The sequence below is a fragment of the Zonotrichia leucophrys genome, chromosome 9, assembly GCF_028769735.1.
Source record: "Zonotrichia leucophrys gambelii isolate GWCS_2022_RI chromosome 9, RI_Zleu_2.0, whole genome shotgun sequence".
Classification (NCBI taxonomy): Eukaryota; Metazoa; Chordata; class Aves; order Passeriformes; family Passerellidae; genus Zonotrichia; species Zonotrichia leucophrys.
Genome location: NC_088179.1, coordinates 5,550,068 through 5,565,916, shown reverse-complemented (window position 1 = coordinate 5,565,916; position 15,849 = coordinate 5,550,068).

Here is a 15,849-nt window from a genome sequence, read left to right as displayed (position 1 = left end):
AGAGCCTTGCTCTGGTGCTGCCCACGATGGGAGAGCAATGGGATTCAGCCAGCACCAGCATCCAGGGTGTGGAATGGCCTGCTTAGTCCTCAGGGATGCCATTTGTTCCTCTGTGCTTCCCTCCATTGTTTGAAGGTGGATAATCTCCCTGGTACAGTGGGTATTTGTTGTTGGACTTAGCCAAAGCTCCAGCAAAGCTCGGGGTGAAGGCAGGAGCAGCTGCTGAGTTGTTCCTCTGATGGATTCACTCAGCCCCCCCTGCTTTGTGCCCACTCACCTCTTTATTTTCCTGCCTCTCCCTTCCCTGCCATTCCTTTGCTGTTTTTATTCCCTCTCTTTTCACCTTCCCTGGCACCTGCCACCCTGATTGAGGAGCCACAATGGGAAGTTCCCCTGCCCAAACACTGGGGACATGTGGTACTGGGTGGGAGAGAAGCAGCCAACAAAATGCAGGTTATTTTTTAATTCCAGGCTTTGATAGCCAGCCTGGATCACTGTCAGCTGGGACTTTGTTCTCCTGCTTCCCTTCCTTTAGGTGAAGGGGACAAGTGAGGCTCTGGAGAGTACTCCTGGCCTGTCTGGATGTTGTAGGGAGATCCTTGGAGCAGTGCTGTAAAAGCACATGGCTTGTGTGAATCCTGAGCCCCTCTCTTTACAGGGCCTGAGCAACACAGGCAGTGAGGGAAGAGCAGCATTAGGAGCCTCCTGGGATGGGGAGCTGCATATTCACACTGATATTCACACCCACTGCTCTCAGCTCTGCTCATGTGAGCACATTAAATACAAACACAGGGCCTGTCTGAGAGGTTTCAGCTCCTCAGGCTTTTGCAGGTGAGTGGAAGCTTCCCTCCCTCCCTGGCTCTCCATGGGAGCAGCTCCCTGCCAGGGCTGCAGCCAGCCCCACACTAATTGGGGCTGTCATCAAAAGGAGCTCAGGCAGGGCTGGAGCCCACAGCTGCCCCTTCCTTTTTGTCCCCCTTCCCCTCCTGCCTCTCCTTTCACTTCTCTCCCCCTGCTTCTATTCCTTTGGGAAAGAAATGCTTTGTTTTGAGGCCCTGAATGCAATCCTGCTCCCTTGAGGCTCTGGAGAGGCCCTGGGCAGGGCTCTGCTGCTGGAGGGGACAGTGTGACACTGCTGTTGGGAACAGGGGGTACGGGGAATGATCCTCAGCATGGAGCAACTCCTCTCCACAGCCAGCCGTCCAGGAAAACTGGTGCAATTCCCAAATCCTTCAGTTTCTGTCTCAGCATCCCTTCACATCATCTTTGATTCTCATTTGAATCTTTGATACCTCACTTGAAGATGGTCTCTGGTGCTGTGCCCAAAACAGGGTGTGTGACCATGTTCACAGGGGTTTTGGCTGAGGGAAGAGATGAGGATTTAACTCCATGTTTCAGAAGGCTTGATTTACTATTTTATGATATATATTATATTAAAACTATACTAAAAGAACAGAAGACAGGATTTCATCAGAAGGCTGGCTAAGAATAGAATAAGAAAGAATGATAACAAAGGCTTGTGGCTGGACTCTCTGTCTGAGCCAGCTGACTGTGACTGGCCATTAATTAGAAACAACCAACATGGGCCAATCACAGATCCACCTGTTGAATTCCACAGCAGCAGATAATTATTGTTTACATTTTGTTCCTGAGGCCTCTCAGCTTCTCAGGAGGAAAAATCCTAAGAAAAGGATTTTTCATAAAAGATGTCTGCAACACAGGGGTGCGTTGCTTTTGATTGTCCACTGCTGTTGGTCCCCAGAGGCACCAAACCTGTGCATTGATCACTTGTGTCATTTTGGGAAGTTTTTAGCACCAGGCTGGGTTTTGCTGGTGCCCTGGGGGGGCCAGGGCTGGTTATTCCTCTTTCAGACTCCCTTTTCAACAGAGACCAAATGGAAATATGTCCTCAGAGCATCCCCAGTTTTGGTAGCACTCCTGACATTCCCTGCTTCTCCTTTTTCCAGGGCTGTAATGATTGTTGAGATGATGGAATTCTGTGTCCTGCCACAGAGCAGCCCCTTTCCAGACACTTCTGTCTTCAGGGTTTGTCTGGGACACAGGGAATATCCACTCCCTGATGGCCCTGAGGGGTTCAACTGCATAAAAACTCACCACAGATTCCAGATTTTGGGCTCCAACTCTCATGTCTCTACTGAGATACCCTCCACACCTTTTAGCTACCAAAGTCATTGGATTTATCCAGATTTTTGGAATGTACCACCCAGCCACATCAGAGCAAAGTTGTTCCCTCTTCCTGATGCCACCTGCCAGTTTGTTCCCAGAGCTCCTGGGGACCAAGCGTGGCTCCCTGTGCATCCAGCCCAGCACAGAAGGTGGAGGGAGGAACAGCAAAGGGGGATGACACGTGGAGAGATGACTCTGAGCTGTAAGCAAGCCAGCAATTCCTCATTGATCAGCTCCAAAGGTGTTTGGAAGGAGCTCTTGGCCGGGGGGCTCTGCTCCAGGGCAGGTGCTGAGTGAGCACTTGTGCCGGAAAATGGGATTTTCTCAGGGAGGAGGACAAGGGCAGATCCTGGCCCTGCTCTGCTGTCTCTCAGGAAAAGGGGAGGATTTCACTCAGCCTGGTGCTGACAGCAGTGTTACTGACACTGAGAGGGGCTGAGGGAAGCCTGAGCAGCAGCAGTTTACATCTGTAAGTTTAGAGCTTATTCTGGGCACTTAAGCCCTCACTGCATCAAATTTACTGAGGGCTGGACTTGGGCAAACTGGGACAGTGCTGCCCACCATTGGAAACCACCTCCCAGCCCCACAGGAATGCACAGAAAGGCTTTTCCCAGCCCAGGGTTGTTCCTTCCAGCCAGCAAAATTCATGGCTGGGGGGGTCAGGGAGCCAAATGCCACCAATGGGCTGCATAAAGGGCTGGCTGATTTTATGGCCAATAATAACATTTGTAGTTATACAAGCCATGCTAAGATAGGGCTAATCAATTCTCATGCTGCAGGTCAGCAGCTGATTGCTGCAGGGGTCAGCAAGGAATTATTTCCTTGCCATTTACAGCTTTATTTAATTGGCCAGATGCATTAAGGACCTTTTAATTATCTTTTTTCTCTTCTGTCCTCTGAAGCATATGGAATTAAGCAGTTCCAGGGACAAGGCTCTGCACTGGTAGGGCACCACTGCCTTGTCTGGGAGGGCAAATCCTGATCCCTTTTAAGGCTGGGATTTTGCTGCAAGTTATCAGGGTGGGTTTGGTTCCAGGAGGGGATATTTCAGCAGTGCTTCCTGGTAACTCAGAGGAAAATTCATTTGGTTCTTCAAAGCCAATCCTGTGAGCAGGATCTGCTCTGAGTTTGAGTCCAGGGCAGGATGGGAATTTTCCACTGCCGCGCTCATTACACAGGCAAAGCAATTTCTGTAATTGTTGATTTTAGCTTCACTTTCAAAACCACAACAAAACCACTGGGAAAAATCCAAATTGAAGAGCTTTGTTTTGAGTTGAGTGGAATTCTTTGCTTCAAATGAAACCTGCAGTTAGGAGCCAATGCAGCACTGGAGGGTTTCTGCCAGGGCTGGTTTTGGGGAAAAGCCTGGAGATGCTCTGTGCCCTGGCACGGACTGTCTGTCCTCTTTGCAGGGATTTGTCCAGAGGCATCATTCCCTTTCATCAGGAAAGTGAACAGATTCCCTCCATTTCAGTGAAAAATGCCTTTTCCTCTTCAGAGAGGACCTGCAAAAGAATTTTTCATTTCAGCTGCTTTCCACTGAAAACTTGCTTTTTTTTTCCAGGGAGGATTTAAAAAAATTAATTTTCTCATTTGATTAAAAAAAAAAAAAAGCAGCAAATCTGGGCTGTTTAAAATATTCTCTTTAAATCAGAAGCCCCAGTTGCTGTGTGGGACTTTCAGTTGCCCTGGTTGGGATTGGAGCATCATAATTTTTGAATCAAATTTATTCCCCTTTTTTTTGTTTGTTTATTTTTTACTGTATTTTACAAATTATAAGAATTGCTGACATTTTGTCTGATTTTGAGAGGGAAAGACATAAAACCTCTCCCCGATTCCTGCAGGACAGTAATTCTATTTTAATTTTACTCCCTGTTTTAACTGGATACATTTATTAGGAAGGAAAGCTCTGACAGGGAAGAGGCTGGCACTGCCATGTGTGTCCAATCCTGCATTATTTACTGCAACATCCCTGATTTTTAGCCACTTCTCTCTTTCTGCCTTCTCAAGGCTCTCTACATATCCAGAAGAATTGTCCCTCTCAAGATGAGCTTGATGGTGGGAAAGGAAACCTCAAGCAAGCTGATGCTGGAGTAGCCATGAGGTGCCTAATGAGGTGATTAGAATGATTAGGATAATGAGGCACTGATGTGGGATCCTGTGTTAGCCCACTGGGACTCTCACCAAGGCACAGGAGACTGGAGGATGCAGCCAGGTAGGGAAGGGGAGCCCAGGCCGTGGTGCTGGGGAAGGAAGGTCTTACCTGGACCAGGGTTTGGGATCCTCTACAGGCAGTGCCACCTTGTGCAAGTCATTGTTTTTCTTCTGGCTGCAGTGAAGGAAACTCAGTTTATTCCTGCTCCTTCCAATCCTGCCCTGAGAGCAAGGACTGGGGTCTTGTGGGGAGTCAGGCCCTTCCTGCAAGCTGGAATGGGTGAGGACTCTTCATCCCAGATCTGCAACGTGGAAAAATCCATTCCCAGGTGTCACAGACATCTTTTATGGAAAACCCTTTCCTTAGGATTTTTCCTCCTGAGAAGCTGAGAGGCCTCAGGAACAAAATGTAAACATTGATTATCTGCTGCTGTGGAATGCAACAGGTGCATCTGTGATTGGTCTCATGTGGTTGTTTCTAATTAATGGCCAATCACAGTCAGCTGACTCAGACAGAGAGTCTGAGCCACTGGCCTTTATTATTCATTCTTTCCTATTCTATTCTTAGCCAGCCTTCTGATGAAATCCTTTCTTCTATTCTTTTAGTATAGTTTTAATATAATATATATCATAAAATAGTAAATCAAGCCTTCTGAAACATGGAGTCAGATCCTCGTCTCTTCCCTCAACCAAGAGCCCCTGTGAACACCTGGGTGTGAACACGGTCACACCCAGGGATGGAGAGGTCCACACTGAGGGCAAACCCCAAGTTTATTGCGCTGTGTGTGTCTGTGCCCAGGTTTTGACTTTGCTCAGGCAGGAGAGGGCTGCAGGCAGCTGGAGGGAGATGAGCTGGGCAGGCAGAGAGCGTTCCAAGGGCACTGTCCTGGCTGAAGGCAAGGCCCCGCTGCGCGGCTCCGCTCCGGCGCTCGCAGGGACGCGTGTCCTTCTGTCCTGGCTGCTGTCCCCACCTGGTGTCCCAGCACATCAGCACTCTCGGGCACTTGTCACTTCTTGTCTCCGAGGAGGGGGCTGTTCCTTCCCCCGTGCTCACAGCAGGGGTGGGATTTGGAAGCAGAATTCCCAGGGAGCGGTGACACTCGCAAGGTCGAGCTGTCACCCTGTGGCTGGCGGAGCTGCTGGGCTGTGTCTCCATCCACAGCAGGCACACCTCTCCTTTTTACCTCTTCAGAGGCAGCAATAAATTAGTTGAAGATTATTAATTAGATTAATTGTAAAACTTCCATGAATCACCGCCTTCTAGATCCCAGTCTATAATAATTTGCCTTCCATGGCCAATTAGATGGGGCCAGTTAAGGTTTTATCCTTTTTCAATATCAAGAAATCATTATTTTCATTGCTCAAAACCACAGACTGGGCAGAGTTGGGCTCACCTGCTACAACCTGGACTTATAAAAAAATGCCCCAGAAAAATGGGTAATGAATTCCTCCAGTTGTGCTCAGCTGAGCTCAAGGGGCTTTAGGGCTGCATTCATTTGCTCTCTGGCCAAAATCTCCTGCAAAAAGCTTTGCTGAACCTGTGAGTAGGAGCATCCTAGCTGTGTTTCATCAATACCCTCAACTCTGCCCTGATTTTGAATTGAATATTCAAGTTACAGCTGAGTTCAGTAGGGCTGGTTGAAGGGAGAGAAAGAGATTCAAACTGTTCTCCCAACCAGGAAAAAACAATCTGAAACTTTAAAAATGCAAGTCAGTTCTTCATTTTGATGCTGCATAACTGTCTGTGTGGCTGGGAGAAGCAAGAGGACTGTAATTGCAGACAAAATCTCTATTTCCTCTAATTGTTCCTGTAACTTGATTTACTTTGGAAATACTTGGTGGATGCTTTCCTTATTTACTGTCTGTCCTCACTGCTATCACTTTCCCTGCCTTGACTGATGGAGCACATTCATAATTTCTCTCCATTTGGTGTGGACTCAGGAGCAGTTTGTGCAGATAAGGAGCTTCTGGCAAAATGGTTAATATCAATCTAGAACTGAATGAGTGATTTATGGGGGAGAGGCCGTGTGAAACCAAAGACACACCAGATGGATCTGGGATTTCAAGAGCACGGAGGAAAATCTGAGCATGGTGAAGTTCTTCTGTAGCTAGGAAAAGGAAGATGTTTGGAGGTGGGAGAAGCCAGCGGGAATGTGTCTTTTCTTGGACTTTGGACCCTCAAGGCTCTGGTGAAATACCTCCAGCAGAATTTCCAAGTGGCTTAAGGCCTTCACTTGGCCATCCAGGCTTAACTAAGGCGGCATGTGGGGTACAGCATTACCCCCAGCACCCCAACAGACTCACATGTACGTGTTTGATCCATATCTGTTGGGATGGCAGGGAATGCAGACTGATTTCCATGGCATCCTGAGAGGATGCTGCTGCCTGGCTCTCCTCAGCCTCCCTTTTCCTGCCTTCCACACTGCTGTGGGTTTTCTGCACACCTCAGGATCTTTAAGACTGGATTTCTCCTCCCACCTCCTGCTTCTGGAGGCAGGCACGGAGACTTGCTGGCTTTCCACTCAGGTGTGTTCCTTGCTCAGCTGGTTCTTCTCTTCTTTCCCACCTATTTTCTTAGGGCTTCCATGGAGCTTGGACACCTGGGCTCAGCTACAGCTCAGAGCTCCTGTCCTCCCTGGCCCACGTGTGCTGAAGAGGAAAGGAGGCTGTAACAGCTGCTTTAATTTCCTCAGGTCTCCCCTCAGCTGCTGCCTCACAGCTCCAAGGGCTCCCACCTCAATCCAAACTAACCAGTTTTTGGCCACGACTCCAAATCCATTCCGGATCTTATTTCCCATGTGTTCTGTGCAATGTTTTGTCTCTGGACAATTTTTTCCTTTTAATTTTGCAGTGAAAATTACCTAAGCTGGCTGAAAGAAGTGTTTCAGAGCCGACTTGTTGATTGCAAGCCAGGCTGCCTTATAGAGATGTTTTCTTTGGGAATAATCAGCCCGAAGCCAGTCTCGGAGGAGGGTCGCAGATGAGAGCTATCAACAGAGGGGTTTATGGAACACAAGGCTTGCACTTCAATTTCAACGCAGATAAAATCTTCCATGTGAAGAGGATCTTTCCCTTGTCACTTCTGCAGAGAGAGATTTTATTAACACCAATTGCGTGGAAACAGGGGGCGGCCGCGGTGCCCCCACGGAGATAAAAAGGCATTAATGCACTTAGGCTGTGACAGCAGAGAGCAGCTGGGTTTGGTTTATGTTCCTCTGGACCCCAGGGGTACTTCTGCACGAGCAGGGCGGGACTTTGGGGCCGAGTTCAATGGCTGAAATATCGCGTGGAAAGGCTGGGAAGGAGCAGGAGCAGCCAGGGATGCAGAGTGTGGGTGGCAAGGTCTCAAGTGGGCCCAGCTCTGTGGCAGTGTGGGTAAGGTGTAAGACCTCAGGATTGCTGGAAATGGGATGGTGAGTCTGAGGATGGGCAGGTGATTGTGGGAAAATCCTGCCTGGATGCTGTGGTGGCTGGGTGCTGGAGGGGTTGTTCCTACTCCTCACCCCCCAGGGCTCCAGTCATGGTCATGGGTTGTGTATCCTGGTTTTCTCTTTCCAACAGAGTCATTTTCACTGTCTCATTACTGTTGGACCCAGAGCTGAGCCTTAGCCTGATACACACAATGGATATGGGAAGCTTTGGGAAAGGATTGTTCTTGATGTGGAACACACATCAGAGTCCTGCACCCATGGTAGTTTCTCTTACAGGATCCCTGAGCAGGAGAAGGGCTGTGGCCCCATTTCCAAGCCCCATGCCTTGGTCCTCCACAGGGTGTGGTTTTGCTGAGGCTCCCCATTTTCAGATCAATCCCAAACTCCCCTCATTCCATGGGCCAGGGGTTTAAAGGCCCACTGCACATGCTGCTTCCACCCAGCACAGCCAAATCTGGGGATGGATGGATGGATGGATGGATGGATGGATGGATGGATGGATGTCCCAGTCCTGGGCAGGAAATGGACAGCACCCACTGGCTGGCTGCCTGATGGATCAGCACATCTGCTTCCATCAAACAGACTATTCTGAGGAGCCTGCAGCCAGTTCCCTGCATTTTGGAGCTCCTGGATCCTGCTGATGGGGGTGGGAGCTGCTGCTGGGAAAGCTTTCTCCTTCTTGGTCATCTAATTTGGAGCTTTCCAATAAATAGGCTGCTCGACATTTTTTGATATAAAGGTCAACATCGTCTGGTAGACTCGAGGACTTCAAGATAAGTGGAGGAAATGGCATGAGGAGGCTGATTTGATAATGATCCTAATCCTGTGTCTGATCTCTGATAATGATGGTAACCCCATCAATGTGTGCTCATGTCACTGCAAATGGGACTCAGATCATTTTTGGCAGAACTGATTCCTCTTAGCACAGAGTGGCTTTGCTGGAGGCTTTAACTTGTGCAAGAGCTGCCACACAGAATGCAGAAAAGGAAGCTTAAATTGTTTTTAGGAAAAAAATCAATCAGAGCAAGTGTTTTTGGCTAAATAAGGTCTCAGTCTCCTGAGTCAGCTTTCCCAAAGCTGTTGGTGTTTGCTGATGAATTATTGTGGTCATGAGCGCACAGCTGACACACCAGCCAAATACAGCTATGGGTGGAGACTCATCTCAGAAAACACCTTTAAATTCCACTAATCCTTTTATTCAGGGCAGACCTGTACAAGGACTTCCCTGTTTTTGGTGCTACTGAGGAAGCTCTGTGCTCTGGGAAAGGTGAGAAGTGGTTCAGCACAGGGATTCCCTCCATCCTCCCAGGCTGTGGGGAACAGATACTGAAGCATCTTTCATGTTGTGTGTGTTGGAGATGTTTTGTGGCAATTGTGTGGTTCTTAGGAGTGCTGAAGGGATTGCAGAAGGAAGTTTAGGAGGAAGTTCTGCTTCTGTAGACCCTGGCAGTGCTATGTCAGTGAGCTGTTGCACAGCACACACAGGGAATGATGTCCAGAGGGAAATACAGATCCACAGTGTGCATGAAATTCCTTGGAGGACTCTCACAGCAGAGCTCTGCAGCATCCAGGGAAGTCTGGGGAGATCAGCGCTGCCAGGGCCTGGTTTCCAGTGTGCCCTTTTGCTTTGCTGTCTCTTGTGAATGCTACTTAAAGTTTTCCCAAGTTAGGGATAAGTTAATTACATGGTCTTCTTTCCCTGAAGGACCCCAATGCCTGGATTATGTTTTGCTCCCAGATTTCTGGTTTTTAATCTGATATATGGCACCAATTCTCAGGGAACTTGCATTTCTCTTGTCCCCTTGAAATGCCTGGTTGTTTTTTGACTCCAGAGCTCTCTGTGTGACATTCTCCTAACAAGGCTCTCCTGGGGCTGCTTTCCCCTCAATACAATTTGTCTCAGGGGGTTGTGACTGCCTCCCACAGTCCCACAGCCTTTTTCTCTTTGGCCTCTGATCTCTGGCAGCCTGTGCTGAGAGCTGATTGCCATCTCTCCTCAGGTGGATCACTCACTGCTCTGTAACTGGCTCGAGCCAAGGGGCTGGAGATATTGGATTCCTTTGATAAGGTGCCAGAGTGACACACTGATATCTGAGCCAAAGCTCTGAGTAAATGCTTTTCCCATCTCCCACCATGGTAGACTCCCAAATCCCAGCAGAAGCAACTTCTTTCTATTGCTCAGCTGTTTGCTAGCAGGAATTATCTGCCCTGGCAGGAGATAGTTTGTGCTCTCTGTGTTTGTTAGGCTCCTGCTATCGCTCACTGGTGGTAGAGAGAGGCATAAAACTCCTTCCAGGTGACTTTTGCAGAAAAAAATCAATTGTTTATCAACATCCTGCCAATCAATGGATGCAGTGATAGGTGCAGCTGTCTCTATTGGAGCTGAACCTTGATTGCTGGGAGGCCAGACCTGCTCCTAAATCCACCCAGGCCTGGAGTTGCAGGGCCAAAGCCTGGAGCCTGATCCTTGGAGAGTTTCCTGGTGCTGTGCTGTGCCCTTCCCCTGCTCAGGGTGTTGGTGCTGGTTGCTCTTGTGCTTGTTCTCTGTGGGCTGTGCTGCTGGAGAGAGCTCTGGGTGCTCTCTCAGAGCCAGGGGGGCTCTGCTCTCTAGGCCCTTCTGCGCCAAAGTTTCACTGAAGAGATGGCCCACAGCACAAAGTGCTCACCCCAGAGGAGTTCATCACTATTTCACCTGCCTGTCCATCTTCACTAAGCCTTTTCCTGAAGAACCATGTATTATATTTTGCTCCCAGATTCTCATGGCATCCGGCCTTGGTGGCCAGCAGGTGGGCCTGGAGGAAGATCTCTCACAGGGTTTAGGTGTTCCTGCTGTGACTGATGATAAATTTGCTTTCAGCTGCACTGGTGAAAAGGCCAGCTTGGAGCAACCTGGTCTAGTGGAAAGTATTCCTGCCTTTGGGAATTGGATGATTTTTAAGGACCTTTCCAGCCCAAGCCTTTCCATGATTTTGTGATGAGCATCTCCACACATCCATCTCCTTCCTTCTGTGCTACCCCTGCCCAGCTGGTCCCTCTCCCTGGGACACCTGCAGCCTTTCCCTCTTGATTGAAGCTGTAACTTGATGTCTTAAACAAGACAACTTAAAGATGTCCCTGTTTGCAGAGCATTGCTGAGCTTTCCCAGAGCCAGAGTCATTCCTGAGCCAGAGCTCCAGGAGCGTTTGGACACCACTCTCAGGGACAGGATGGGATTGTGGGGATGTCACTGCAGGGCCAGGATAATGCTTGTGGTTCCCTCACAACTCAGGAGATTGACTCTATCATCCAGTGTCCATGTGGCCAAGGTATCCCTTGACAAAGAAATATGGATAGGAGTGGAAGAGTTAACATCAGCAGCTCCCAGGCACGCTGGAGAGTTACATCATGTTGCTGTGGAAACTAACTTTGTGAAAGCACAGTGATGTATGGGAAAGCTTTGGGTCAGCGGGTAATAAATTCTGTTTAAAAAGTGATTTTTTCCCCATCTGCTGATGTAAACATCATTAAGAGAAATGACGGCTGAGAGATGGATTTCTTTTTATATCAATTTTCAGACAAAGAAAATAATTTTTTTTTATAATAAAAAAGTTGCTGGAAATCAGAGAGTGCTATAAATAATGAAATAAAGAAAAAGCACCGGTGATGGAACAGAAATTTTCCCTGGTGATTGGTTTACAGCTCTCTGTGATTTAATGGGAACTTGCAGTTGCCTGTGGGAAGCTGCAGCAAAGCCCTGGATGGGCTCTGTAAAATGATACTTGGCAACTTGTACCATGAATCCCAAATTTTGAGGGCTTTGGGAGCACCCTTGTCCTGGAAGTCCCCTCTCATCTGCATTTCCCTGCTGCCATTGAGGGGTAAGTTTCCAACCTGCCATGTTGTCATTTGGATTCTCATGTGGTGTGGGGTTTTTGGGTTTGCTTTTCTCCCTCTGGGATCCAGGAGGGTTTGAGGTGAGGCAGCAGAAGTGTCTCAGTTTACCCAAAGCAGTGTGACAGTCCCAGCAATGGCAAGGGTGCCACTGGGAATGCAGGCAAGGGTGTCACCGTGATGAATGGGGTAATTAATAAGCAATTAATGCTCTTCAGAGCATGGCTCCAGCTTTTCTCCCAGCCAGGCACTCGGCACTGATCTGCTTTCTCTGGTGATCCAGGCTCAGAGCAGCTTGGAATGATGGAGATCATGTTTCCAGATCTCCCCTTGATGCCACCAGGATGCAGCTCTGCACTGGCACTAAAGCAGAGAGTCTGCTTTAGAGGGAAGGAAATTCCAAGGTGAGTTTTCCACTAATTGGTGGGATTTGAGAGGATTCTGTGGATTGTCCTTGAAATGTGTGCTCTGAAATGGCCTCCTTTGGCAGCTTCTCCATTCCCATCCCAAACTCCCTGAAAGCTGGCCCAGGTGCAAATGCTCCACCTGGCACCACAAATTCACATTTCCCTGGCCTGCAGCATTGTTCCCAGCTCATCCTTCTGCCTCTTTCCTCTCCTGGCTCAGCCTGGATTTTTCCATGCCCACCTGCACTCCCTGTTAGCCCCATTGTCCATCTCTCCTGGGTGGGCTCTCTCAGTTACATCAGAGTCCACCAAGATCTTACACTGATGTCTAGACCTGAGCAAGAAGCGCATTTTCCATTTCAGGGAAAAATTATGGAGTTTAATTTAAATGTATTTTTTGTCCTGACATGTCCCTGTGAAACCATTAAAAATTGTTTACATATTTTGACTTGATTTTGGCATTTAAAGCAATTGGATTAAAAGAGAAACTTCTAAGTGAAAAGATGTTTTAGAATTAATATCAAAGTGTTCCATGCCCTTAAAATAATGAAACATGATGTTTTGATGTTGTCAAAACACTCGGGTAATTTTTTGTTTAGAAACAAGAACGTGTTGGCATTGACATGCCCAGGTGAGTTGTTCCTTTTGCAGAAAATCAGCGTTCTGATGGAAAATCCCGGGGGAGCTCAGGTAAGAGCAGCCAAACCTTGCTCACTTGTGTAATAACATCCCTTTCCCTCCTCAGCCTCAGGGCTTGTGCTCTAAGAGCAGTCCCAGGGGCTGGTAATTAATTGGCGTAGCTAATTCAGGGATGGAGAGGGAATATGACAGCAAAACAGGAATAATCTGCAATGTTTGTGAGGGAGGGAGTAGTCATGGGCTGCTGAAGAACCCAAGTACCTTAGAGGACATTATTGTTCTAATGAAGTGTAATAAAAATAAATGAATGTGGTAAAGATGCTGAACAGTTCAAGAGGAGGCAGAAGGCTCCCCAGCTTGGACATGGTGGAGGTAATTTTGCATTTTGTCACAGACTGATGGAAACAGGAGAGAAATGAAATCTTTAAAGAGCAAAGGAGAGGAAAAGGGACGTGTGAGATTGCAAGGAACCTCACCCCTGACAGCACACACACGTGTGTGTCACCTGAGGTCGGTGATCTGGGATTGGGACTGGTTTGGCTGTCTCTGTTTTTGAAGGTGCATCTCTGGGGAGCTCCCATGGCTGATCCTTGGCATTCCAGCTTGGAGCATTGGCATTGCAGCTTGGCGGAATCCATAGAGAGATTCTGCCTCAGGAAAATGTTCCTCTGAGTGCTGGGCTGAGCTGGCTGCAGGCTGGGCACAGCCATGAGTGGAGGTGACTCAGGACAGTGTTGGAGGTCCAGCCACGTCACCACGACATGCTCCTCCAATATTTGTGCCAGCTGTGCTCTTTGCTGGCAGCAAACTCATGGTTTCCTTCCCACATCATGGGGGAGAATCTCCAGCACCCCCTCAGCTGGGAGCAGAGCTTTCCTGAAGAACCCTGGGCAGAAGGACTTGTGGGTGTGAGGGATGAGGAGCTCAGGGTGACCCAGCTCTGCTCACTGGGACAGAACCCCCCTGTGCTGGGCTGATCCCAGGGTGGGCAGCAGGAAAGGGATTGGGATTGTGCCCCTCTGCCCTGCCCAGGTGAGACCCCACCTGCAGAGCTGCCCCAGCCCTGGGATCCAAAGCACCAGAAGGATGTGGAGCTGCTGGAGTGAGTCCATGGGAGGCCATGGAGATGCTCCAAAGGCTGGAGGTTCTCTGCTCCGGAGCCAGGCTGGGAGAGCTGGGGGTGTTCACCTGGAGAAGGGAAGGATCCAGGGAGAGCTCAGAGCCCCTTCCAGTGCCTGAAGGGGCTCCAGGAGAGCTGGAGAGCGACTGGGGACAAAGGATGGAGTGACAGGACAAGGGGGAATGGCTTCAGACAGAAAGAGGAGATTTATCTTAGATATACAGAAGAAATTCTTCTCTGGGAGGGTGCTGAGGCCCTGGCACAGGTGCCCAGAGAACTGGACCTCTGGAAGCATCCAAGGCCAGGTTGGATGGGGTTTAGAGCAGCCTGGGATAGTGGAAGATGTCCCTGCCCATTGCAGGGGTGGAATGAGATGGGCTTTGAGGTCCCTCCCAACCAAAACACTTTTGGGATCCTGTGATTCATTCTGCAATTCTGTGATTGATTCCATGAACCCCACCTGTGCTCCCTCTTCCAGAGTGAGATTTCCTCTGCTTTGGAGGGGCCAAGATTTCAAGTCAAGGCCCCCAGTTCTTTTTCCTCTGGTTTGCCCACCCAGCAGAATTCCAGGCTGGGGAAATTGTTGGAGCTGTGGTTTTAACATGACAGCAGTGACGAGAGGGCGAATGATGTTTCTGTCAGTGCACTGAAGGCCATTGTGCACTATCGATTTTTGTATTTGTTTGGTTTTTGTTGGTGTTTTTTGTAGCAGAACACTCCATTCAAAGGAGTGTAAAACACTCCATTAAATATTAATGCTTTCCCCCACTTCTTTTCTCTGTGGACACATCTCCTTCTGTTTTCCCAGGTCCCCATCCTGCTGGACAGCTGGAGGATGTTCCCACCAAATGATCAGCAGGTCGAGGATGCTGCATAAAACACTCAGCAGTGCCCCTTTAACGTGGAAGAAACTTGACTTTTATTGCCAGTGCTGAAAGCATCTACAAATGTAGATTTAGCATCAGCCTCCAGGCTTAAGATACAGCTGTTATATTTTCCTTTCTTCCTTTAATTTTTTTTCTCCCCTCTCCTTTGCACTAATGTAATGCTTATTTAGGAACTACAGCCATCTGTGGTTGCTAGGGATGGCACTGTTAAATTTGCTGTTGCTTTCTTTCCCCTGGTTTGATGAGGCTCTCAGTGCACAGAGAATTCCCCAGGACAGCACAGACTTGCTTTGATTGCCTTTTTTATTTATTTTTTTTTTATTTTTTGAAACACATCCCAAAGACATTGTTCACAGGGCTCTGTCTGTGCTGGGAAAAGGTGGTCAGCTGGAGAGCTGAGATCCTGCCTTGTCGTGGGTTAATGAGGTGAGATTATGAAGAACCAGGCAGCAGAAGAAGTTGATGAAATTAGAGGGGATGGCAAATAAAAAGGGAGGGAAGGAGGAAGGGCTGGGACCAGAGCCCTTCCTGTTGCTCACAGCAGCCTGTGGTTAATGGTGAGAGGATTCACGTGGGAATTGGGGCACTTGCAGCACTCAAGGGAATATTTTAGTGTTTTTCCAGTGAAATGCTGTGCCTGACAGATGGACAGGGATCTATCTACCCTGAGTGGAGCTGGGCACAGTCCTGCACAGCAGGATGGATGTGAGGTGCTGTCAGCAGGGACGTGGCTCTTTGTGTCAGCAAAGGCAAAGGTGGATTCTGCCTGTTGTGTCCCTGAGCTGCCTTCAAATGCCTCGTGCTCACCCTTGTGAGGAAAGGTAAATCTTAAAAATTGCTGTAAAGAGAAAGGAAAATATCTCTCCTTTGGGCAAAGACCTGTAGACAGAGCTCCTCTAGATGTCCTGTGAGTGATTTACCTTTTAATCTCCATCTCTTTGGTTTTGTTCAGTGTTCTTTCTGTTACCTGCTCCTTTAGATTGTCCTCTGTGGGAGCCACAGCTCCTCTTTGCACTCTGGAGCCCCTTTCCTGTGGACTGCCCTTTTCATGGGAAGGTTAATAACGAGTTTATCAGAAAATACTCTTGCATCTTATGTAAAATCAAAGGGGAGGTGCTGCTTTGTGGTCTGTAGGAGCTGGGATGGGTTGTGTT